The sequence below is a fragment of the Camelus bactrianus genome, chromosome 14 (assembly GCF_048773025.1).
Source record: "Camelus bactrianus isolate YW-2024 breed Bactrian camel chromosome 14, ASM4877302v1, whole genome shotgun sequence".
In the NCBI taxonomy this organism is placed as follows: domain Eukaryota; kingdom Metazoa; phylum Chordata; class Mammalia; order Artiodactyla; family Camelidae; genus Camelus; species Camelus bactrianus.
Genome location: NC_133552.1, coordinates 55668426 through 55693496, shown reverse-complemented (window position 1 = coordinate 55693496; position 25071 = coordinate 55668426). Strand labels below are relative to the sequence as shown.

At 40.0% G+C, this 25071-nt stretch overlaps 1 protein-coding gene across 5 annotated transcripts in view; it reads right to left on the bottom strand.

Moving 5' to 3' along the window:
- GPC5 (glypican 5) overlaps positions 1–25071 on the bottom strand; it is a 1166213-nt gene that overhangs the window by 974525 nt on the left and 166617 nt on the right. The gene's annotated exons all lie outside the window — the stretch shown is intronic.

The following is a 25071-nucleotide window of genomic DNA, read 5'->3' as shown; positions in this document are numbered from 1 at the left end:
CAGCTGGCTTCTCTGAGAGTGAGAGATAGGAGAGACAGCGAAAGAGAAGACACAGGATCAAAGCCACAGTCTTTTAACCAAATCTCAGAAGTGACATTCATCCCTCCAGCCATATATTCTTTTAAATTTTGTTTTGGGGGAGGTAATCAGGTTTATTTATTTATTTTAATGGAGGTACTGGGGATTGAACCCAGGACCTCATGCATGCTAGGTATGAGCTCTACCACTGAGCTATACCCTCCCCCCTCTTTCTATTAGAACTGAGACAGTAAATCTGGCCTACACTCAAGTGGAGGGTGTGATTAGCAGGAGGTGGGGACCACTGGAGGCCCCATGAGAGACTGCCTCCACACAGCCCTACCTAGCTCTGATAATGCTAGATCCAAGTTTATTTTCCATCTTAATTATAAATTTCCATTAAGATTCCTTGAACAAGACTACTCTTAACACTTGTCTGTTTTCATACATATTGTAACTCAACAGTGTTTAAATAAATGATACATCTTAGAGCATAACTGAATGAATATTCTTGAATATTCACAGACACATTTGGGCCTTTGGCTTGGTGACGTCTAAGCAGAGCTATGCTGTGTGACCAGAAGCAACCATCTGCCGAACATTCATGTTCTGAGACCAGCAGTGCTCCTAGCAACTGAGAACTAACATACTGAAACCCATGAGCTTAATTTATTATTCATTGGCATCCAGAGTCTTAAACTTGTTGAATCTGAATGCCGGTGGCATGGGTTATCCACTTCATGACTGCCCTGAAAGTCCTCTCCCAGCTCCTTATTGACTTCCTCCTGACACTTCACTTCTTTTACCTTCTGATTTTTATACGGACTTGCATTTTCAATCACTGTGCTAATAAAATGGCTTTAGAAACCCATAGGTATAAAGCGTTAACAATTAAAAGCCTAGCTTTTAATTTTGTGGTTGACTGAGTCATTCATTCATTCATTCATACATATTCATTTATTTATTTATTCAACAAATACTTCTGAGCATACAGTGGTTAATTACTATGCAGAGCTTGTGGCATAAAATTAAATAAACAAAGATTACAAATGAAAACAATTGTAGGACCTAGGATAAAGGAAAACTGCACAATGATATGCTAGCATTAAGAAGGAATGGGACCATGAAGGAAGTATTCTGGAAAGCCAGAGAAGATTTTGTCTTCCAGAAAGTGTTAGGAGCTGAGATCTAAAGATGAGAGCAGAAGGAAGAAGGATAAACAAGTTTGAAGGCTCCAAAACAGAAAGCAGTTTTGCTCATTAACAGGGCTAAGAGAATGCCTGGGGCTGGCAGAAAGTACATAGAAGGGACCATGAAGCAAGTTCTGGAGAATCAGGCTGAGGACAGACCCACAGACCTTATGCTGCTTAGCTGATAATGACAGAGATTACTTAAGAGTAATTACATTAGTTAGAAACAGTAATTAAACATGGGAGCCCATTAAACATTATTCAGATACAATAATTAAACATAGATACTATAATTAAACATAAGCTAAGAACTACAATTCAAATAGTATTACACCAGAAAGATCAATCTGGGTGCATAATTGGCTCAAAATTTTCAACCTTGGAATCAATTATCTGAATTAGTTGGCCTTATTAATTAAACTTGGAAACCATCAGGTCTTTGAAGAGAATAGATACGAGCTTTTTCCCAAAAATATCATCCTAAAAAATATAAAACCAACCAATTTGAGAGTAAGAAATATGCTATAGAGATCATCATATCAATGTTACATTTCTACTTATTATTTGGGATTCAGCTGAATTTTATCAATATTTCCTATCCTGTAGAATGTCCACCTTTCAGGAAGAATTTAAGAGACATATGGGGCGGTATAACCATGTGATCAGTGGAAACTGAAACAAGTTTTGCTTTCAGATCTGATCTTTTTCTACCTCTTTCAACTTGCTTTCTCTACTCCAGCCCATCATCAACTTAAATATATATTGACCATTTAAATTTTTAAAAATATTTTATAAACAGAGAAAGTTCCTGAAGACAATGATGTATATCCTAAATTGTTTTTAGGACATGAAAACATAGTATATTCCTCTTTTGTAAAATTAAGGTAAATAACTTATTTGAAAACATGGAAAATAGCCATAGCCCATATTGTTACTCTTTTTTGTAAAGATAGTACCATTCAAAGTATCCTCCTACATAATATATATACAAATACTTAGTTTATGTCGAAAAGGAACTAATTTCTGTATATATGCATAACTGAATCTTTCTATACCATTTATACATAATCAGTGCCCTTTAACTCGTGGCTGCAATGAAACTTTGAAGTTCATCCCAACACTATACCAACTGATTTTTAACAAGTCATATAACTTAAGGAGAATGGTACTGTTTAATGGGCATTTCAGATTCAGTGTGTACCAACCTGAGTTTAACATCTTATTTCTCTACCAAAGTGACTACGTCTTGCGTCCATTTCCTGAATGTAGCGGTTTCTCCACGTGGATGGTGTGGGTAGGATGATTCTTTGCTGTGAGTGCTGCTGTGTGCGCTGTGGGACACTGAGCAGCATCGCTGGCCTCTCCCCAACAGATGCCAATAGAATTCCCAACCCACTCCAAATTGTGACAACCAAAAATACCTCCAGACATAGTCAAACGTCCCCTGGGAGGCAGAATCATCCCCACTTGAGACCCACTCACCTAACCTCTTTCTTTCAGGTTAACAGCACCAGCACGTATCCAGTTTCACAAGCAACCAGGAATGTCATCCTGAATTCCTTTCACCTCTTTCCTCTTCTCCTCCCTCCACGTGGAAGAGATAACCCTTCACCCCAGCTATTTTCCCAGTACAAGCCTTTATTACCTCGAATCAATTATAGCAGTCAATTAACTTGTCTCCCTACTTCTAACCTCACCCCTTTAACCTACCTTATTTCTCCTGCCAGTGTGATCTTTCAAAAATGCAAATCTAATACTGGTACGACCTTGCTTAAAATGTTCAGTGACTTTGCAGCATCTGCAGCAATGAGCACAGGGGTATTATACAGAGGGTACTACAAGTAAATTATCATAGTCTATACTCATTGTTATATAGATTTTATATAGTACAGGTAGCATGTTGATATATATACATATATAATGTGTTTATATACAACTTTGAGTTCCTTCTTGCTAAGCTGTATCCCACGCCTCCGTGTTTAGCTTCGTATAACCAGCACCTAGCACTATTCCTAGAATATTGCAGGTACTCAATAAATATTGGTTGCGTAAACAAACTGAATTGGTATGGCAGAGAAGACAAAGACTAGGTGATTTTTGAGATTATCCAAAAATGAGTACAAAGAAGGGAAAGTTTTGGACCAGGCATAGATCGGCCATGGGTAAGAGAGTCAAGGATACTTTAACAGAGGTTCTGAGGTTTCACTGGGGTCTTTACCAAATAACTGACATGTTTCATAATGTGGAGTTTCTCTGCTATACATTTTTGTTGTTTTAAAATACTTTTTCCAAGGCCTCACCTGTATCTCTTTATAATAAATTTCTTCGAAGAAAATCTCACTCCTACGCAACATATATTTCTCCTACTCTAGTACATTTTATGACAGGCAAGCAAGTATTGGGCCATGGTCTAATCTGTATCTCCATCCTTACTAGCGAATCTATATCTCAGTAATCATTCTTTCCATTCCTGTGATGCATTCCAGTTTTGTTTTTGTTCTGGTTATGTTGTCTTTTTTTTTTTTTAATGTAAGTATAGTCAGTTACAACATGTCCATTTCTGGTGGACAGGGTAATGTCCCCGTAATGCAAATATATACATATATTCATTTTCATATTCTTTGGTTCTACTCTTGAACAGCATTTTTTTGGTGAATTGATGCTTGCCATTTAATTCTGGGTGGTACCATGCCTGATGCCAGCAAGGCCATTCCAGAGAAATGACACGTACATCCATACACAGCATAGACAGCCAAAGCAGAGAAAAGGACATTTAATCCAGCTGTTGATTATAGTGTCCTAATTACCCAGCACTGCCTCTACTAGTGTTATTTCTGGAAAAAAGTACAAAAGACCACACTGTCTTTCAAACTGGTTAGTAAAAGTAGTGAGACGTAATAAAGACGGTGAATTTTAAAGGGGTGGGATGCAACATGGAGACCAACTCTGTGGAACACATTTCTCACTAGACACAATCTCTACAAAGTTTTTCGGTGTACAGAGATAGTTTCAGTTGTGCTTTGTGTTTATTTGGGGGCCCTAGGAAGTAAAATGCTCCTGTGCTGTTCAGTTAACAGACTTTATAATTTCTTTCTCCTGAAAAGAGAGATCCCACTGGGAGCTGAAAGCTAGACAATATTTTCTCCTGACAAACTAGCAGGCGTCTGAATCAGGCAATTAACTCTACAATTGTTTTTTTAATTTTTATCTTTAGCTGACAGGTACTTTAAAAAGTTTTTTTTCTGAAGTCAAACTTGTTGCAATGTTTATCATCATTAGTGATATTGTTATCAATATTTTATATTCCACTTGGTGATAAACATACAAACAAAAAAATATTTTGTATTCCTCTTAGGAAAGCACACATTATGAAATTTACCTAATACCAAATACTTACTGGTTTTGATGTTTATCAATAGTTTAAATGTCCTAAGGGATATGTACCTTTTATTATGTAACTGTTCAATTCATTTTTGTTATAAAATGGATATATTAAATTGAAAAAGTCCTTTCAACTATATATTAATGACAGTATACACACAGATTCACTAATTATAACATAGGCACTGCTTCATATATTTCCAGACTGCTCCAAATTGAGGGGTCAAAATTGTTCATAAACTTTAGAATGTGCTAGTGTATGTTTTCTAAGAATTGGCCTAGGAAATGACAATTACTGTATAAACCATCTGGTTTTAAATGCTCAGAACTTTTTTTAAGTTAATTTACGTTATGATGATTTTAAAATAAAAAGAACGAATGCAAACGTCAACATCACACAATCTGAAATAATCTAAATCTACGCGTAAATATTGCCACTTAGTCAATCATATGCTCATTTGCACCTGACACATGGAGATCATTCATTCAGCCAGTCTCTGACCCAGTACTTACTAATATCCTGAAGCAAAGGAAAATCAACAAAAGTATCTGGTGCTGTGGACTGAATTTCAGTTCCACAGAGAGAACTGAAAGGAAATCATTACAAAAACTATGTTACAGATACAGGTATAGACCTGTAAGTTCTGCTTTGAGCATATAATAAAGAAAGCAGTTGATTCTCTCTGTATGAGTGCATACAAGGAGAAAGAAGGTCAAAAACAGGCCAAGCCCTAACTGGGTTTAAGCCTTAATATTGAGGGAAAAGCACACTAAAAAAAAAAAAAACTATAAAAAAATAAAGAAAAAGAAATAACTGAAAATGTGAAGTCAGCCATTGTGTTGTTTATGACATGAAGTATATCTTGCAATAATATTTTTCCAAAACATTATTTCACTGCAGAAAAATTAGAAAATATAAACAAATGAAGAAAAGTATTAAAATACTTGAGTTCAACTAACAAGAGGCACTGTTGATCTAAAATGTACTCTTCCTGGTATTTTTATATATTTTTTCATAGTTCATATTACATAAATACACTGTGCCCAGTGACTGAATTTCATGACTGATATACTATAAATATCTTTCTACAACAATAATCCACAAAATAATTTTAGTAGCTGAATATTATTCCACTACACAGATGTTTCACCTTTTACCTAATCCCTTATTTAAGGATATTTATGAATGTTCCATTTTTAAAATTCAGTGAACATCTCCATACAATACCTTTGAGCATGTGTGCCTCAAAGCAGAATTTCTGGGTCAAAGTGCACAGACATTTTAAACAATATAAACACGTATCATGTTTCCCCACAAAAAGGTGATATCAATTTTCACCGTGTGTGGCCAGGAATCCAACAACACTCAGCTTAGAAAGTGAATCTGCCCCGGGAAATAGCCAACTCAAAATCTCAGGGTGCCTGTAAAATCTCAGCAAGGTGGTAAGTCACATCAGAGAGAGATCCATTAATATTTGAAGCAGAGAAATGGCTGCCTGAAGTTAAAGGGGGAGGGGGAGGATGTAGAGGAGGGATGAATTACAAAGGGATACAAGAAAACTCTGCGGTTTGGATATTTTTTGATGGATATATTCACTCCTGTGACATTGATGATGACTTCACCTTCATGTACACTTGTCAAGATGTATCAAACTGCACATTTAAAATAGATGCAGTTTATTTTATGTCAGTTATACCTTTGAGACTTAAAAATGTAGCATCTGATATAAGATGTAATTTAATTAATTGTAAATTGTCTCTAATGCTTTAACTTCAGAAACTGATGAGCACTATTTTTAAAAGTGTGAAAAAGAGACGGGGAGGGGAAAGGAAAGAAAGTGTTTTCAATGCTGTCGCAGAAAAGGATGCTTTGACTAATAAGAACAGTACTGTGTAGAAATGCCCTTACAGTTGACCAGCAAACTATAACAGACTGATGGACACAAAGCTGTGTTTCTCTGCTTGATGGCAAGAATAACCTTGATATGCTTATTACTAGATTCCAGAGGCAAGACATCCTAAATCAGAATTCCTGGTGTAGGAAAGCTACCAGTTATCCTTCTAGTTCCCAAGTGTCTTAAGAAACATCCAAATTGCTTTACTTTAATTCACTGTCCAACAAGCAACCTTCTTCTCTGTAACTTCGTCCCAAGATGACAACTTCTCATTTGTCACCAGGAGAGTGTGACATTTAAAAACACATGTTTAGAATTCCATAATTAATATAATACATTTATTTTATAAATCAGTTTCTCTTAAGTCTGACACCCGACTGATTGATTCTGGGGGAACTAATAAAAGTTGTGTGCTTCAACATTCAAGTTAAAAAATCAAATCTCAGACAGACGGTGAAACACCCAAATTTAATCATCCTCAGAGACTCTTGCCTGCGCCATCTGAATTACAATAATATCTACAGTGACAAGTTTTCCAAGTGGATATTTTTAAAATATATGAATGGTTTTATAAATTGAAATGCCCAAAGTACACATATGGTTCAACACAGGGTGTTGGTGGAGACATTGGTGGAGGGAAGCGTGGTGCAGATGAACCGATGTGGATTCCACCATTGAAACAACTATCAGACATGCTTTCATTCAGAATGAGAGAAGACTCCATGTACCATTTAATGAGAAAAAAGGATGTCCATAATCTGAGAAGCTGAAATCACTCTTTGACCATTTCTGCACAAATTTTAAAGCCACAAGCATTCTTCTGGCTATTTCTGTTTACCTGGTGCTATGCTAAAAATCCTAACTGTTGGATAAAATTCTTTTTATAACCTTTATATATGAAGGCAGGCAGCAAACTAATAACGCACTCTCATAAAACTCTTGCCCATGTAAATCACGTCTGAGAACTCAGCCTGACACCTGAATTACTTGAATTTATATCAATGACTTACTGAATATTCAGCAATGTTAGAAATATACTCGATATTAATAATGACTTTGAAGTCTTTGCTGAAAATTGCTGGATAGAAGGCACCAACTTAAATAAAAGCTTTTTTTTTTTCAATTTCATCATGAAAGTTTATAATTTCATTAAAATTAAGAAAACTTTTTTCCAATGTAGAGCAAATGGCTTTCCGCCTTCTATGTTAAACAGCTTATGAGAATTCTGTGTCACTGGCATTCACAGTTCTTTTTCTATTTGCTTTCCCTGGAGTCTTATATGCAATAGTCAGAGATAAGCATGACTATCTGCCTCCACTTTCAGATTAAATTAAAATTGTTTTATTGGTGTCACTTAAGTGAAGTTGGAAACCAAATACCTTCGTTATATTTTATATTCTCCAGGCATTTTTTTTTCCTTCCTAGTTTTTGTATCTTGACTTGTACTGTTTTGTTTTAAATTGTTCTGTTTTCATATGTAAAAGAACAAATGAAAATAGATGAGAGAGCAAGTTTAATGAAAAGATGATCATGGTATATAGACAAGAAAAATGCGTATGTTTGAAAGAGTATGATTTCTGGATAAAGTCCACACCCAAAGGTTACATACTGCATGATTGCATTTAACACTCATAAAAGGACAAAATTTTAAAGATGGAGAACAGACCAGTGTTTGGGGACAGGAACTCAGGTGGGGAGATGAATGCACCTGGAAGGGACAGAAGAGGGAGTTCCTTTGGGGTGATGGATCCGTTCTGTATCTTGATTGTGGTGGTGGTCGTCCAAACCCAAACATGAGTACGTATGAACTGCTGAAAACTGAATGTGGTCTGTAGTCCAGCTAATAGTAATGTTCCAATGTCCATCTTCTAGTTGGGCTGTTGCACTACAGTGTGTGGGGTGTCACCTTTGAAGGAAGCTAAGCAGAGTGTTGAAGAGCCTCTTTTTTTTGCAAATTTTTGCAACTTCCTGAGAGTCTACAATTATTTCAAAATAAGAAGTCTTTTTTTTTTGTAAGCTAGGCACCTGGCTGTGGTCATCAAAAGCAATAAAGCTAAGTTTCTGGTGATCTGTAACCATCTGGAAAAATTCCACCCAATTTAGATGATATGTTCGGGATGATTCAAAGAAAAAGCGAAGTGGAATACACCAAAGTTCACCTGAGCCAGCACTGGGGTGGGGGTGAGGACACACACACGATTCTGCTGTCATGGTCCAAGATGCCCCAACTCAGGTAAGCACAAGGTCTCTCTGGCCGCTGATCAGCATACAGTGCTCTGCATGATACACGCTGTGGAGAGAAAAACTCGCCAGGATTCTGAACAGAAGCTCCGACTGCAGTCACTGGGCAGCCTGCAGCGTAATGCAGACTGAACAGCACTGAGGAGTCGTCAGTTCACGCCAGTTAGTGATCTCTAAGCAGAATCAGAAGAGGCAGCTGGTGGTGTGGTAACCCCAACAGCGGCTCGGCACTCCCCGTAAATGTCACACTGTACTGAATGCAAGCCTGTTGTATATTCACTAGGACCTGTGTGGCAGTTACACTCATTGCCCCGTTCTAAAGGCGTGAAACCGATCTCAGTTGTGTGAGGTGGCATGCCTACTGACAAACAGCAGTGCAAGACGGGGAGGGGGATGTCACCCCAGTGACCTTGCTCCAGAGACACTACATCATACTGAAACCAAGTCCCAGGATGGTGGACGCCTGGATGAATGAATGAATAGATGTTCAATAACTGCACGGGAAAATGAGTGCTGGTGATGCATCTGAGTGTGTGTGTGCGTGTTTTATGGTAAGACACCTGGAAGGAGACACAGCACAAAGCCAACAGTGATTATTTCTGGATGCTATTGTTATAGAGAATTTAGTTGTTTTTTCTGTTACTTTGTCTGTATTTTCTACTTTTTCATAATAAACCTATTATATTTATAAAATAAAATAATAAAAATGACTTGAACCTTAAGAGGCCTTCTGAACCACGCTCTATCTCCAGCAAAACCAATTATATATATGAAGAAATTGTTGACTTTCTCATTGTTTAACATATAACAATGGCATTTTCATATTTTAGTTTTTTTATGGTATTTAATTTGCTTCTCCACTAAAAAACAAAAACAAAAACTACCTTACTGCAGTTGAAGACAGTATTATTTTGCTTTCTATGGGGAGAAAAATTGTGCCTTTCTTGAAATAAATCTTCACACTCAGCTCATAGCACTTGTGTTCCAGTGTCTAGGATCATACCTGACATAAAATCAATTTGCAATAAATGTTGGATAAATGAATGAAAAGGCTAAAGGGAAGGACCCTCAAATCCAGATAGCACCGTGCACATGACGGTAATCTTCCATCCTAGGACATAATCTCATCAAGAAGTTCAAAGGGAAGAGGATCACCATGGAGTGAATCAAAAGTTAAGGGAAGTTTCACAGAGAAGGCAACTTGAGCCAGATGGGTTCCAACAGTGGTTCAGAGTCATTCAAATTCATGATCATCACTGTATTCAGAGAACGAGATGAAAGGCCATCATTACTGGTCTCAGATTTGCTGGAGTGTGTGCCTCTTTGGTGCAAGGTTGTATAGTCCATGACATACTGTGTCATGGGATGGTTAGTTTCATGTGCAGCTTGCCTGGGTCAAGGGGTGCCCAGATATCTGGCTAAACATTATCTGTAGATGTGTCCATCAGGGTGTTTCCAGAAAAGATGGGCAGGTGAATCAGTACACTGAGTGAAGAATGGGGTCTTCTTCGGGGGGGTGGGCATCATCCCATCTACCGAGCACCTGCACACAGTAAGGCAGGAAGGAAGACTGCTCCCTCCGCACAACTGCCTGGGTTGGGACCACAGTCGTCTTCTGCCCTCAGACTGGAAGTTCCACCACCAGCTCCTTTGCTTTCAGGCCTTTGAACTTGGACTGTAACTAACCATATCACTAGCCCTCCTGGTTCTCCAGCTTGCAGACAGCAGATCATGGGGTTTCCCAGGCTCCACAATCACACGAACCAATTCCTCATTATCTATAGCTACACGTATGTAGATATACAGAGAGATCTCCATCCTACCAGTCCTGTTTCACTGGAGAATCCTGACCAGTACAATGAGGAAGGGTCCTCTAAGAAGCGGATGCCAAGATGAGACTACTTGCAAGGATCTTACCAGAAGTGTACCAGTGAGAGAAAATTGGGAGGGAGCCAGGAAACACTGGGAAAGCTTTCAGACTATGACGCAAGTCTCACTAGGAGTGAAGGAGGGAAGGGAAGGTTTGGGGTGGAGGCACTGTCCCAGTCTGCTGCAGCCCAAAGAAGACTCAGCAAGGCAGTCAGGGCAGCCCAGAGTCAAAGTCAGAGTCACAGAATCCCTCCCACTTCTCCAGGAGCCGGCCTGACGTTTTCCCTGCCGCACTCACTCATGGCTGACAGGGCGCAGCCCTGGAGGTGTGGCCTCGGCAGGATGTCACAGCTCAGCCCCCGGGCCCTTGGCCAGGTCAGCTCCTCGAAACTGGAGATCCTGAGGCCAATTCCCATGGCCACTATATATACACTGCAAACCTAAAAGGTTCAATGCAATAACATACTCAAAGATTACCTTTTGCTTTCAATAATGACATGAAACATCAATTTTAGTAAAAGTGTCAAACACAGAATGTTACACTCTGCTGTCAATGATGGGGTTAACCTACAGGGGCGCACTTTCTCCATGATGCAACCAGCATCTTTCCTGGACGATTTAGACGGAGGTTTCTAGCATATTTATTCTTGATATATTTGCCAAATATATACCCTGCAGAGGCACACGATAAGCACCTGCAGAGCAGAGGAAGGAACGTCATAGGTAAATTTGAGCGACACACACACACACACACTCATCACCCCAGGCTCCTTACATACCATTTCTCCCATAAATATTTTCTTTCATCACCTTGTTTTAACATCCTCTTCATTTGAACAGACAGTAATAATTTTATGGGTAAGTTACGAAAGTTTAAAAGAAACAGCATTTTCAGAATGTATGATGTGATCCCTAGTTTGAATTGCAAATGACCCCCCAATTCCTCTCGATTTTCACATCCACCTACCCACTCTCACTCACAGACATGGACACATATTTTCATGAATTTTACACATTTTTTTAGTCTGGTTTCAAATAGCATGTCTGTCCTTTTTTCAAATACCTAAAGCACATCGCCTTGCAGAGTAAATCTGGGAGTCTCCGTATAGTACACCGTGGACCAAAGGGAGCATCGACGACTTCTGTGTCTTTTATGTCTCCAATTGCTGGGCTAACAGTATGTACTCAAGAACTGCTTTACTGATTCAGAAAAACAAACACATGAAGGCATCTGTGAAGTGTTAGATCAAGAATTTTGAGTTCTTTATCTGCTTATGTCATTAAAAACATAATGTACATTTCCATCACTTAGAATAATGATTTTAGATAACTATACCTGAATGTCATTATAGTACTTGATCTTCTGATGGTAGAAATTACAGCACTAACTGAAATACAGGATTTATCTTGATGTAAAGAAATACAGAGCTGCTCTCGATGTAAATGTTACACTTAACAACAAATGTTAAAGCACATTTCCCTAAATGTTAAAAAAAAAAAAATTGTTTTCATCCAGCCATAAGGAGGATTCCTTTTCCATACCAGGAATTTTTCAAGTAGGTTTAAATCAGTGTTGAAGTGCATATTTGGTGAGGAAAACCAGCTGCATATTTTAGGGAAAAATCATTTTTAATGTACTTTGCTTCAAATAACCCGAGCCATCTTTTTCCCTAATTTAGGGTTTCTGGGACACAGCTTTCACCAGCACCACTGCTGAGCTCAGCCACCTTTCTTTCATTACACGTGTGCAAAATATAACATCTGAAAGTCAAAAATTACCAATAGTCAAACCCTATTTTTATTTGTCCTTAGATGAACGGGGTGACATATTACCTACTGTTCATATGTTACCGAGTAATTTGGGCCATTTGATCACCTAGAGGTTCGATCTAGGTCAGTGCCATCCGAAGTGCAGTCCTCAGAAGGGCACCATCAACACCACCAGGGCTCCTGCTGGAAGTGCACGTGTGTGGGTCCCACACAAATTGACTGAGTCGTAGTCTCTGGGATATGGCTGAGAAGTAAATATTATAACAAGCTCTCTGGGTGAATTTTGGCAAATTTTAGCAAACCTGAAGAAACTGGAAAACTGCTGGCTCACGTGACAATGTTGGTGCTCCACAGTCACAGAAAATCAAATTTGGATGATTGATTATATTTTTCATGTGAAAGCTTCAGCAGTAAGTAAACATAATTGTAGAATATAGAAACCCTTTTTCAAAAAAGTGTCACACTATCTTACACAGATTTCTAAAATCATTTTTTGCCATAAGTTCTCATGAAATAGCTATTACAGAGAGCTTAAATGGTCCAGCCGTCGGGAAGAAGGGCAGTGCCGGGGTCTTCGTACTGAGCAACACTGGTGGGATGAATCGGAATTTTAACCACAGTTAAGAAGATCAGCCTCATGGAGTCAGTATATAAAATACTCATCAGAAGAAGCACAATGAAAGTCAAGGCCAAACTACTATGCCCAAGTGACAAACACAGAGGTCAAAATCAATGGGCAAAATCTGGGGACGTAAGGGTAAAATACAGGTTTCAAAATCAAGATAAAAATACCGAGATCAAAGACGAAGCTCTAGAGAAGGCAGGGAGATGGGGTATTGCACTAATACCAGAAGAAAGGGCTTGAGCCCCAAAGCGCCGGTTGAAAGAACATTCTCGAGCCTCCGACTCACTTGAGATGCCTCAATTCCGTCTGTCTGTCTAAACGCAAGGTCATGGAGCAAGTGAAAAGCCAGAGACACAATGCAAACTTCTCAAATCCTTCCATTCAGTCATCTTTCAACATACAAAGGCACAGCTTTGTGAGAATGAAATCTGATATGTAATTAAACTTAAATCGTTTAAGTCTATCATTGACCATCAAATCTGTATGTCAATGTCTTTCTCACTTTTGAGTGAAAAGGCTTTGTGTTATCCCTTAATCAATTGTGTATTTTGAATTTTTGTCACACTCCATTCCGTTGTTTTTGCCATGACCTTTCAAAGAGTGTCTTAATATAACAACAAATATAAATGTTATTTTAAAGCATATGGTGGGTTATTTTTCTTAAGAGAATTCCACAAATATAGGTTTGTTTCCTAATATTAGCCAGAGGTTCTAAAACATAAGACAAGTTAAAACAGCAAAAATATATCGCTCTGCTGTAAAAGTATGTAAGTATATAAAGCACGAGATAAAATGGACATTGAGTCACAGAAAAATATTGATTGGTAGAGGGTGCTAAAGGTAAAAAGCTATCAAAAAAAAAAAAACAAAAAACTGAAGCAGAGACCAAAGAAAAATGGAAATGAAAAGAGAAGATTAGTAGAGATTACCCAGTGCCAAGCAATACGATGAAATTATGTTTTTAAAATTCACAAGACTGACAAAATACATTAATTTATCTATAAAGATGAACTATTTTTAGAGCTGCCCAGAGTGCAGGCACTGGAGCCAGGACACCTGCAATCACATGCCGATCCTGTTATCCACAGTCTATGTGACCTTGATTAGACTCCTTCATCAGTTAGTGTCAGTCAGCATCATAAAGAAGAATTGTAACACAGAAACATAACGGGGGCCACACATATAATTTTAAAGTTTCTAGTAGCCACAATAAAAGAGTGAAAAGAAATAGGTGACAATCTTACTAATATATTTTATATGGTCCATCTTGGGTCGAATTGTGTTTCCCCCAAATTCACATGTTTAACTCCTAATTCTCAGTAGCTTTTAATGTAACCTTATTTGGAAACAGGGCTGTTGGAGATATAAGTTATATTAAGTTAGGATGAGGTTATGTGGAAGGAGACTGGGCCCTAACCCAACATGACTGGTGTTTTTACTGGAAAAGGAAATTTGGACACAGATAAGGGGACACACGAAGGATGCCACACGAAGATGAAGGCAGACAGGGGATGACACTTCTACAAGCCTAGGGATGCTAGAGTCAGCCGGCAAACCACCTGAAGCTCAGAGGGAGACACGGGAGAGACTCCTCCCCAGAGCCTTCTGAAGGAGCCAAGCCGGCCGGCATCTTGATCTCACATTTCTGGCCTCCAGAAACGTGAGGCAGTGAATTCCTGTTGTTTTATGCACTCAGTTTGTGGTACTCTGCTACAGCAGCCCTGAAAAAATGAATACAGCTCAATATAACCAAAATACCATCATTTTACTATATAACCAATATAAGTTATTACAAATGAAACATTTTACATTCTTTTTGTCAAACAAAAGACTTTCTGTCTTCAAGATCTGGTGTATGGGTTACACACTAGCACATCTTTAATCCATACTCATTACATTTCAAGTGGTCAGTAGCAACTCAGCCACCAGAGGCTCCCACGTCGGACAGTGAGGCCTCAACCGACACCACAGGGTTAAAATTTAAATTCCACTCTTTGACCACAGAATCTGTATCATGACAGGACACGCACTCTCAAACTGACCACAGACATGTTAGTTGATGTTGGAATTACTACTTTCCAGATCACCAACCTCCAGGGCTGTTCACTCGGTCTGGCTTTACCTTTTTCTCTAGCCAGCCCACTCTGCACAACCCCGTACACCTTGCGTTTCTGCCACATCTGTCCTTACAAAACCCAATCACTGGATCCAGCCGGTCACTGCTCCCCTCCACTCCCGCCCTCAGGTCAGAGTACACTGCAGAGGCAAGAACATCACACGGCGCGAGGACTGGCGTGCTAATATTCTGCCCTCCCGCGATGCAGTCCTCGCGTCCAGGTCCCGCGTTACCGAAGGGCCAGCCAAGAGCGGCTCGTCACGCGCAGCCGTGATTCCAACTCCCTTCTTGTCGCTGAAGAACTGGGACTTGCTCTTTTTGCCCCAGACTCAACAACCTATTCAGTCCCCTAGCGCGGCCGTCCCCAGAACCCATGTGACGGCAATCGCTCTTCTGGGCTTTTACCTGCAGGCAGCATTTCCCTTTCTTCTGCTTCTGGGCCTCAGAATAAAACATGCTGCGAAGCAAAGCTCTTCCTGGAACCTGACGCCCCCTCCAATTCCTCTCCTCCTTCCGCTCTCACCCCGACGGCCACCCGCTTTTCACTTCCAGCCACACCGCCAAGTTCCACCGGTGCTTGCTGTACGCATCTTTCCAGAACTTTCTGCAGGGGTTGGCAACGCTGAATGACCACACTATCATTCTTGGAACTGTCCCTTCCTGGGCTCCTGTGCCATCACTCCTCCCCAGTTCTCCTCACGTCTCTCCACTCCCTCCTTCTGTCTCCATGGGCCACTTCTCTTCTGCTAGACCCCAAACCAAGTGTGTGTTGTGTTTTTCATCCTCAGGCCCATGGCTTCCTCACTTTATTTATACTCTTCCTCTTTCCCCCAATGATCTATATTTTTTTAACCTTAATTATTTCTTCTGACAAACTTTATGCTATTCCACACACCTGCAGTGGGAAGGAATCAAGACAGAGGGGCTAAAGAAAAGATGAAACAAACTTCCTAAACTTAAAATATTGCCTAGTAGGAGGGGAGGGTACAGCTCAGTCATAAAGTGGATGCTTAGCATATACGAGCTCCTGGGTTCAACCCCCAGTGCCTCCCTTAAAAAAATAAATAAAATACATAAAACCATAATTACCCCTTCCCCCCAAAAAGAGAAAATATTGCCTACTAAAATAAAATAAGGTAAAGCTTGCAGCAGTTTTTTTTAAATATACTTGCTATTGGAAAGCATGCAGAAAATGCTGTTTGTACTCATCTTTGATATAAGATGAACTCAAACTTATTTTTTTTAACCTTCTTGAATCATCATCTTTTTTCAAAGAAGAAAAGACCTCAACTTTGAGTCATTCTTTTTTCTTTTGCTGAATCTCAGCTCACCTGCAGACTAATTCATCCTAAAAGTTGACACATCATTTTTAGAAAAATTAAAGCTAAGGAAAGAGAACATTTAGGCATAGATATTATCTTTTGGGTTTTTTTTTTCATTTTTAAAACATTACTTACTTTTTAAAATAACTGTCTCTGTTTACAAAAAGATTTTTAAACTCACTCATCGATTTAGAGCTCAGCATTTAAGCAATAACTAACAAATTTAGAAATGTCCATTGTAAATCAAATAAAAAGAATAAAAGGTGTTAGAAATAGATTATTAAGGAAAAATACAAAGACTTAAAAATTAGAGGAACAGGGAAGAGGTTTCACATCTTGTGTATCTATTAGGCTTAGTGCTGAGGTCAGATATACAAAGTTTCAGAAGCTGCGAGTCACCTGGTCCTCTAGGGGAGAGCCCCCTCTTGGACTTGCTCCAATCCACCTCAGCTATGCCTTTTACTACGTCTACCAGCCTAAAGGCAAGTGAGATTGCCTCTGGGCCCTGGCATTTCCCGATCTCTGCATCTCGTCATGAGGTTCTCCCTTCTTTCTCTGCCTGATGGTTTACTGGAAGACTATGCTCTACTAAGGCAGGAGGTGATCCCACCAGCTGTCATCAAGTCGGTCACAGGTGGGGAGGAGGGAGGGCCCAGCTCCCCTCACAGAGGGCTTCCTGAAGAATGAGTGCAGCTCTTGTCCCAACGCAAGGTGTGCTGACTCCTCCTTGGTCTCGGGAATACAAAATCCAATTTAGGGAGCAAACCTCAATTGGACTTTTGGGGTCAAAGTCACTCCCCTCACCAGAGCAGCAGAGGTCTTCCGAGTTCTCCTCCCTGGCAAGTGCTTCTTCTCACCCCCACCACCACTCTGTCTTCACCTCAGCAGTGGGGTCTTGAGTCATGGAGTTCCACTGTTCTTCAATCTACATCAGTGTTTCCTGGCCCTTTTTAGCCTTTTCCCCTGTTCTGGGATATTTTTCATGCTGTTGAAGCTTTTCTTAACTGAACCACCGGTTCTTACTCCTTCCACATGGCTTCCACATCCTTCCCCCCTGCATGACTGCACAGCCTTGTCCACAGTCACCAGGCGTAAAAAAAGGCGAGTTCTGCCGTTCCTTGGGAATGTCTTCTTCCACGGAACACTGAATATTTTAAGGTCACCCACTTACATTTGACACATAAATCTCCAGCCTCAAGGATGAATTCTTCACTCATTCTTTTAGAGGAAGAGATATTTAAACAGGAACCCAGGTAAAAATGTAAATACACTTACTGAAAAGCACACCTTTCCTACTCCCAAGTCTAATTTTAGCAAACTTATCTCAACCTCTGACAGTCTCCTTCATTTCCAGGTTCCCAGAAACAGGTAAGAGAGTTTCCTGTATTGTAACTGTCCCCTTCACCTGCCCACACAGAGCTCACCTTTGCCACAACATATTCAAGATGCGGCTTTCTGATTTATACTAAGGTGTCAAATCTACTTGAATAATTCACCCTATTAATTTAAATTAATGAATAAGTCACTGATAAAAGGCACATTCATTAATTAAAAAAGAAATCTTTTCAGTCAGAATTTTAGCAGCAAAACATGACACTGGGAGACAGACTTGGTACAGTATCAAAGATCATCTTGCCGCAACTGCCACACTTCTATGTTACAGTTGTGACTATAAAATGCCACTATGTGTTTATTATAATCACAGAACAAAAAGAATGATTTCATGGCATCTGAATTTGTTTCAAAAGTATATATATATGGATATATATACATATACACACACATATATGTGTGTATATATACACAAACACATATACCTATATACATATATACATATACAATGTATACATACATAAGTATATACACACATACACATACACCTGATATATATATATGTTTCTAATGAAAGCAGAACTTACATATTACAAGGTTCATAAGCCATACACTTAATTGAACACATATTTGACACAGTCATCACGTTTAATGATAAAACAATCATATCACTTCTATGAAAATCAGAAAGAAGGCAAAGAGACTTGTAAACAGTGCTGTCTTTCACACTGTAATGTAAGTGCTGCACAATGCAATTTGAAAATGAGAATAAAATAGAAGTATAAATACTGGCAAAATTGGAAAAAATGATTATTTTAATCTGCATCATTGTACAGTTTGAAAATCCCAAACAAAAAAATACAGAAGCTCTAACACTGTTCAGTGTAAAGATAAATGAATTGTATAAATCTAACAGTAACAACAACCAAAAAAGGGAATAAGCAATAAGAATGTGCAGAAACTATAATGAAGAAAACTATAAAAGTCCTGAGGGAGATAACGAAGACGCACACAAATGCACAGATACCATCTTCTTCTGGAATAGGGAGACTCTACCTTGTAAAGATGTCAGTTTCTTCCCTAAATGAAATCCATAAATTCAATGCAATCCCAAGGGGGTGGAAAATATGAAATTGACACAATAACTCTAAAGTTTATCTGCAAGTATAAACCTCTGAATACCTGGCATCAATGCGTCAGGATGGGGAGAAGAAGACAGGCAATTCAGGAAGTACCACCGGGAAAGTAGTTACTGTCTTAGAAAATACGAAGCTGAAACTCTACCCCACAGCCTTCACTCAAACACATCCCAGAGAAATACAGCTTATAAGCATAATGCAACTATACAGTAAAAGTATTGCAGCAAATATTCAGTGGCATTTTAATTGCTAGGGGTGAAAAAACCCAGATAACACAAAGGAAAACACTGATCGGGCGAATATGTTAAGCAACAGGTGGATGTCTAAATTTAAGAAGATGTATCTGCGAAACGAATTATTAAATTGATATTCAACTTGAACAAATTTTAGGATGACAGATGTAAACAGGCAGAGAGATATCTCTGGAGAGATATACACCAAAGTATACCTCTGAATTGTGTTACCTCTGAATTGTGTAATTATATGAACTTTGCATTTTCAGTTTTATACTTCCATTGCTGCAAGTTGCTACATGGGTTCGTACTAGGCTTATATGCAAAAGGGAAAAAAAAAAAAAAGACTTTTCTTTCTTTCCTCTAAAATTAAGAGTTGGGGGGTCCTAGTCTGGTGTCCCCCATTAGTGGGTATGCAGCTCTGGCCGAACGCCTCCCCCGGGTCGCCATACATTCATCTTTCATTCTAACCCAAATCTTCCTCAACTCTAAAGTTCTAACATCAGGGAGTAGCATCATATGCACACAAAGGGAGAAAAACAGACCACACCTCCTGCAACAAAACACAGGGTGAAATGAGGGAGAACCAGCAGGTAAGGACAGTAAATTCCTGCAGGTGTTGAAGAAAATGCTGGTGACCCCAGGATGGGAAAGCTGCAAGGCTGCCGTTGGGACTAGATCATTCTCGGTCTTTCCAGCCTGATCATAGGCGTCCGTTAATGGTCACTCTTCTTAACAGTGTAACCTGTCCCCCTGCTGCTCTTCACCATTAGTTAAGCCCTAAAGCCACCATGACGCCCAATGCTTGGTAATACTGGTAGAGAAAACTATCTAAATTTCAAGCTCCAACAGAAACACAGAGAGACATCACTATTTATCAAGTGAAATAAAGAAGGCAGAGAAAAATGATTGCTCTCAAATGGGTAAAGGGGATGTCATAAACAACAGTGTACTTGATTGGAAAAGTGAGCTAAATTAGGTGATTTGTTTTAAAAGCAGTTCCTAGATTTATAGGCCTTTGGTCATTGTTTATTTTTGTTATAATTCAACTACGAGTATAAATTCGGCTCATGTCAAGGTTATAGAAGAAAAAAGGAAATGGTTCTTCCACAAGCCAGCTACATGAGCCAAGCCAGTATCTTTTCCTCTCTTGGTCTTAGTTTCTTAAACCCGTTAAAAAAAAAAAAAAATTAAATGACTGCACTGGGATGGACAACTACAAAGACTACTTGCCATTCGAAATCCTGATTTTACGTTTCTGTGTCTTTTCCATTTAAGATCCAACATTGTTTTATCCTTTCTAAAGTATCTTCTGCCTAATCAACCTTAGAAGTTTTAGAAATTATCACTGAATAATAATAATAGAACTGAATAATATTTTTACTTTAAAATATTAACAAAATAATCTATACCAGCAGGACATGTCATGATTTTCAAAGGTGAGGTCTGAGGGAACCCGACAGCTGATGTCTTCATTCCTCCCACGTCTGACACTGACTGACAGTCAGCAGAGCCAGGCAGACGGAGAACGCGCGCCCATCTGATTACTGACAGAAGCAGCGCTGACACGGATGGCTTCGGTGTTCAGCTGACTGGCCTCTCTGATGCCGTCTGCCTAATTCACCGTGGGCACCTCCAACCAGTCAGGGGCTGCACAATCAGAGGCCCCTCTGTGGGAAGCTGTCTCAGCAAATCTCAGTCCACAGAGGTGCAGAACAGAACGTGTGCTCTCTGCAGGCTACAAACCTCTAAGAAAAGGAAGGAGGAAGGGCCTGAGCTGAATATGCTCAATTCTGTCTCCAAATCCACTGGTCAGATGAGTCATTCCCCCGTCTGAGAGGGGAGAGAGATTCACATTGTCATTCTACTGGATCTCCCTCCCCCTGGGTACATAATGCCAAGGGCAAGGAAGTCCCTCCACCCAGAAAGACCCCCAAAGCCGTCATTTCCTGGATCCTGAAGCATCAACGCTGTTATGCTCCCAAATGCATGGAGACACTGTCCCCAAGCCAATAACTGCATTTTTTTAACTTTCTTGTGACGCTGTGGGTAAATTTTGGCTCTGAAAGGGTACGAAATTTCACACACACACTCACACACACAAATGCATATTAAATACAGTGCCATTCAGTATTATGCTGAAAATCCACGCCGTTTTCATCCCAATTCCAAATGATGACCAGCCATATTGCCCAGGTCAGCTCAAAGGTTTCATTACAAAATTACCAACACAAAGACACCCCAAATTTGAATATAACCTCTGCTACCAAATTCTCAGGAAATAGAAATTGTCCAAAATATTTAAAGCTCAAGGTCAAATTCTCTTGCTCTGTAGAGTTGATGTTGAAATCCCAAAGTGAAGACAAACTGGAAGTCCAAATATAAGTTACAGTGCCCCGATTTCCTCCTCTTCTCCGTCTCAACCAGAGACACTCTTGATGCTTGAGTGAAATCGGATTTCCTTCATATGCGCCAGCCTGAGCTGTCGCCCACAAGAAGCATCTCCAAACTGAAGTTTAGTTCCACATTAAAATCACTGAGGCGTCTCACTGTGAGAGAGTCTGGAGAGTTGATAAGACCACATAAGACTATCAAGACAGTGGCTCCACACTCACAAAATTTAGAAATCAAGGCACTCCCCAGCCATCAGAGCAGTTGATCCAAGGAAAAATGACATTCCTAGAACCCAGTACTTTTACCAAAGACCAGAGCAACACCCAGTGATACCCGAGGGAGGATGCACAGATTCTCAGCTCCACCAGGATGCCATCCATCCACGCCAGATGCACAGAGGAGAGATACATGTATATGCATACACACTGGGCAACCCAACCAAGAGTCATTTTGCATCAACAGGTTGGATGGCCCTTTACATTCACCATAACTGGAGGGGGAAATTGATTGATGCCTACACTCTTCCCTCAGAGAATGAAATTCTTGTTCTACAAAGTTTAGAAATACACCTGGTGGGGAGGGTATAGCTCAAGTGGTAGAGCACTTGCTTAGCATGCATGAGGTCCTGAGGTCCCGGGTTCAATCCCCAGTACCTCCATTAAAAATAAACAAACAAACAAATCTAATTACCTCTCTCTTGAAGAAAAAAAATACACATGGGTGGCAAACCCAATCACCAAGTCTCATTTGTAGCCCCTTCCTTTCCCTTCCTGCATAACCCAAACTTCTTAATCTTCGTTTTTATTTGAGCTCCATGTTTCCAGCACCTTCAGGCGTAGTGGAATGTGAGCCCCACCCCCAGGCCATGGTGACTATGATCACTAATGCTTCCAGGAACACAGCTAAGACATAAGAAACCTGCCTCTTATACCAACCAGAGAATTGCCTCTTCAGATGCCAGAGCAGAAGATGCAGACGGTCCTTCTAAAGCCTGTGACCCTGGGGGCTGAGTGAAAACAAAGCCCTCTGCCGTGGCCCTTGGGCGACACTTACTTCGACAGCTTCTCCTTGTTTCAAGAGTTAAGCAGCTTTTTTTTTTTTTTTTTTTTTTTTGCTAATATATTTTCCTACAATCTGGACTATGCCTCTAATACGTCTTTCTCTCTGATGGTTTCTACTTTTTTCCAGATGACTCAGCTAAGCTTTAAACGATTTCCTTTGCTTTGAGGTTGGCCCCTTGCCTTCTCTGACTCAGGTAGGGCAGCGTTGCTTGCTGTGTTCAACAGCCTTCCTTCCATTATATTTCTCTTTGTTTTCTGGCCCAGATATTTTATTTTCTAACACAACCCTCTCATTTTCATCGCCCATAATGAGATTAGGTCAAGAAGTACTGAGACTAACAGAAGGATTGTTTGAACAGCTAAACCAAGCTTGGACTCAGACTAACATCATCTCACCTGGATCCCCTCTAATATGCCTGCCTCTCTTGTTCTTGCCTCTTCCCTGAGCAACCTAATTCCACATCTCTCTCGGCTTTGTTCCCTACAGACACGGGTGAATCCTGTATGATGCCTTACAGTGAACGTGTCACCTTGCACACCAATCACCTAACAACTCTCCGATCTTTTTACACTGACATAGTCTTCCCCTCTCAAACAGGTCCCAATTTTTTGTACTAACTTAATAGGGCCAACACAATCTCAGGAGTCCTACTATGCTCTCTCAAGCTTCAGCTTTCTTCTTTCCACATTGTAAAGATGTTTAATTTCCCATTTGTGTTCTGATATTCTTTGGTGGGTAAGTCTTCAGAATTCCAACTCTGAAGTCAAACTGAAAAGGTGTTAGGAAAAGAAATCTGCTGTTACGAAGTCCAGGGTGAGAGGGAATACTCACACAAAGCTTTTTGATAGACAGCCTGACCTATACTTGCAAGGACAGACGTGGCCTTTCTCTCCAGTATTACTGAGGTATAGTTAACAAATAATGTATATATTTAAGGTGTACAATTAATGCTTTGATATATATATATACATTGGGAAATAACCACCACAACATCTTAATATTTTCTTTTTTTCTTTTTTCTTCCCAGTGAGAACACTCAAAATCTACTCTCTTAACAAATTCCAAGTATATGATACAGTACTACCCACCACAGTCCCACCGCTGTGGAGCCCCAGAACTTCATCTTGCATAATTGGAGCTTTTCACCCCAGGCCCCAGGCCCCTGGCAACCACATTCTAATCATTTCAAGGTTTCTTTTTAAAAGGCCATCCTGCAAGAGTTTCCTCTATCCTTTTAGGTGAATTGTTCCAGCTGGCTCTCCGAAATTTTCTCTCTTAACACTTGGTGATGGTCAGTTATTGGGTATGACACAGGAAGACCTAAGAGAGCCTCATGTTCCAACACCCACTGTGTGAACATTTGAGGTGCTGTGGCCGCTCCTTTGCCTCCATCCACCGTCTCACTCCCCTCCATCGCTCCCCAGTTGTTTCTCTAAGTTGTCATCTGTTCTGATCTCTCTCTTTTCTTCCGGCTGAATCAGCCTGTCTTCCTCCCTTCAATTTTATCCTTTCACCCTTCCTTTCCTGATAATAAGTCTGATGAGTGTTTACCAAACTCTCTGGCTTCTCCCTGAACACCTCACAATCCTTAGATCTAGAAACCGGCACTGCAGTTTTCAATCACCAGTTCAATCATCTAAATCTAATTTTAGAAAAGGAAGTGAAGCCTCTCTTTAGCGTTGCCTGTCTACAAAGAGTTTCCAGCTCGCACCTCCCACTGATGCCTGACAACACATGTAGTTCTTGGCTACCTTCCGATTTTTTCCTTTCTCTGCAGCACTATTGATTTTGTGGACTGAAACACTTATGTTTGGTGTTTTCATGCCTGTCTGCCACTTGCCTGCAACACCGGCCTCTTACTGTGCCCATGCAGCTCAGTGCACACCAGCAGCGCACATCTTCTGGCCTCCTAAATGACAAGTGTTTTTTAAAGACAAATCCTGCTTCCTTGGCAGCACAAAGACAGTCACATACATTTGGGCAAAGACCATAAAATAAAGCCTCAAGGTCTGCATGCAGCGGCCCATGCTTATTAAGCCTAAGGCATGACGCTACCTGACCAGGCTCCACTAGTTAAAAACCAACCACACCAGGGGAGGAGGGGGTGGGAAGGGATAAACTGAGAGCTCAAGATTCTCAGATACTAACTACTATAAATAAAATCGATAAGTTTCTACTGTACAGTACATGGAACTATATTCAATATCTTGTAATAACCTATAATAAAAAATACGAAAAGGAATATATGTATATATATGTATGACTGAAACATTCTGCTGTACACCAGAAATTGACACAACATTCTGAAGTGACTACACTTCAATTAAAAAAAAATTTGGAAGTGCACAGCATAAGTCAAAACCCTAGGTGATAACTGCAAGCTACCACCTAAGGCCTTAAGTCCCCTCTCATGTACATCCTCGTCATTTTTAATCCCTACATTCCACTCTGTGTCTTTCTCCAGTTTTCTGGCCCCACGGTATG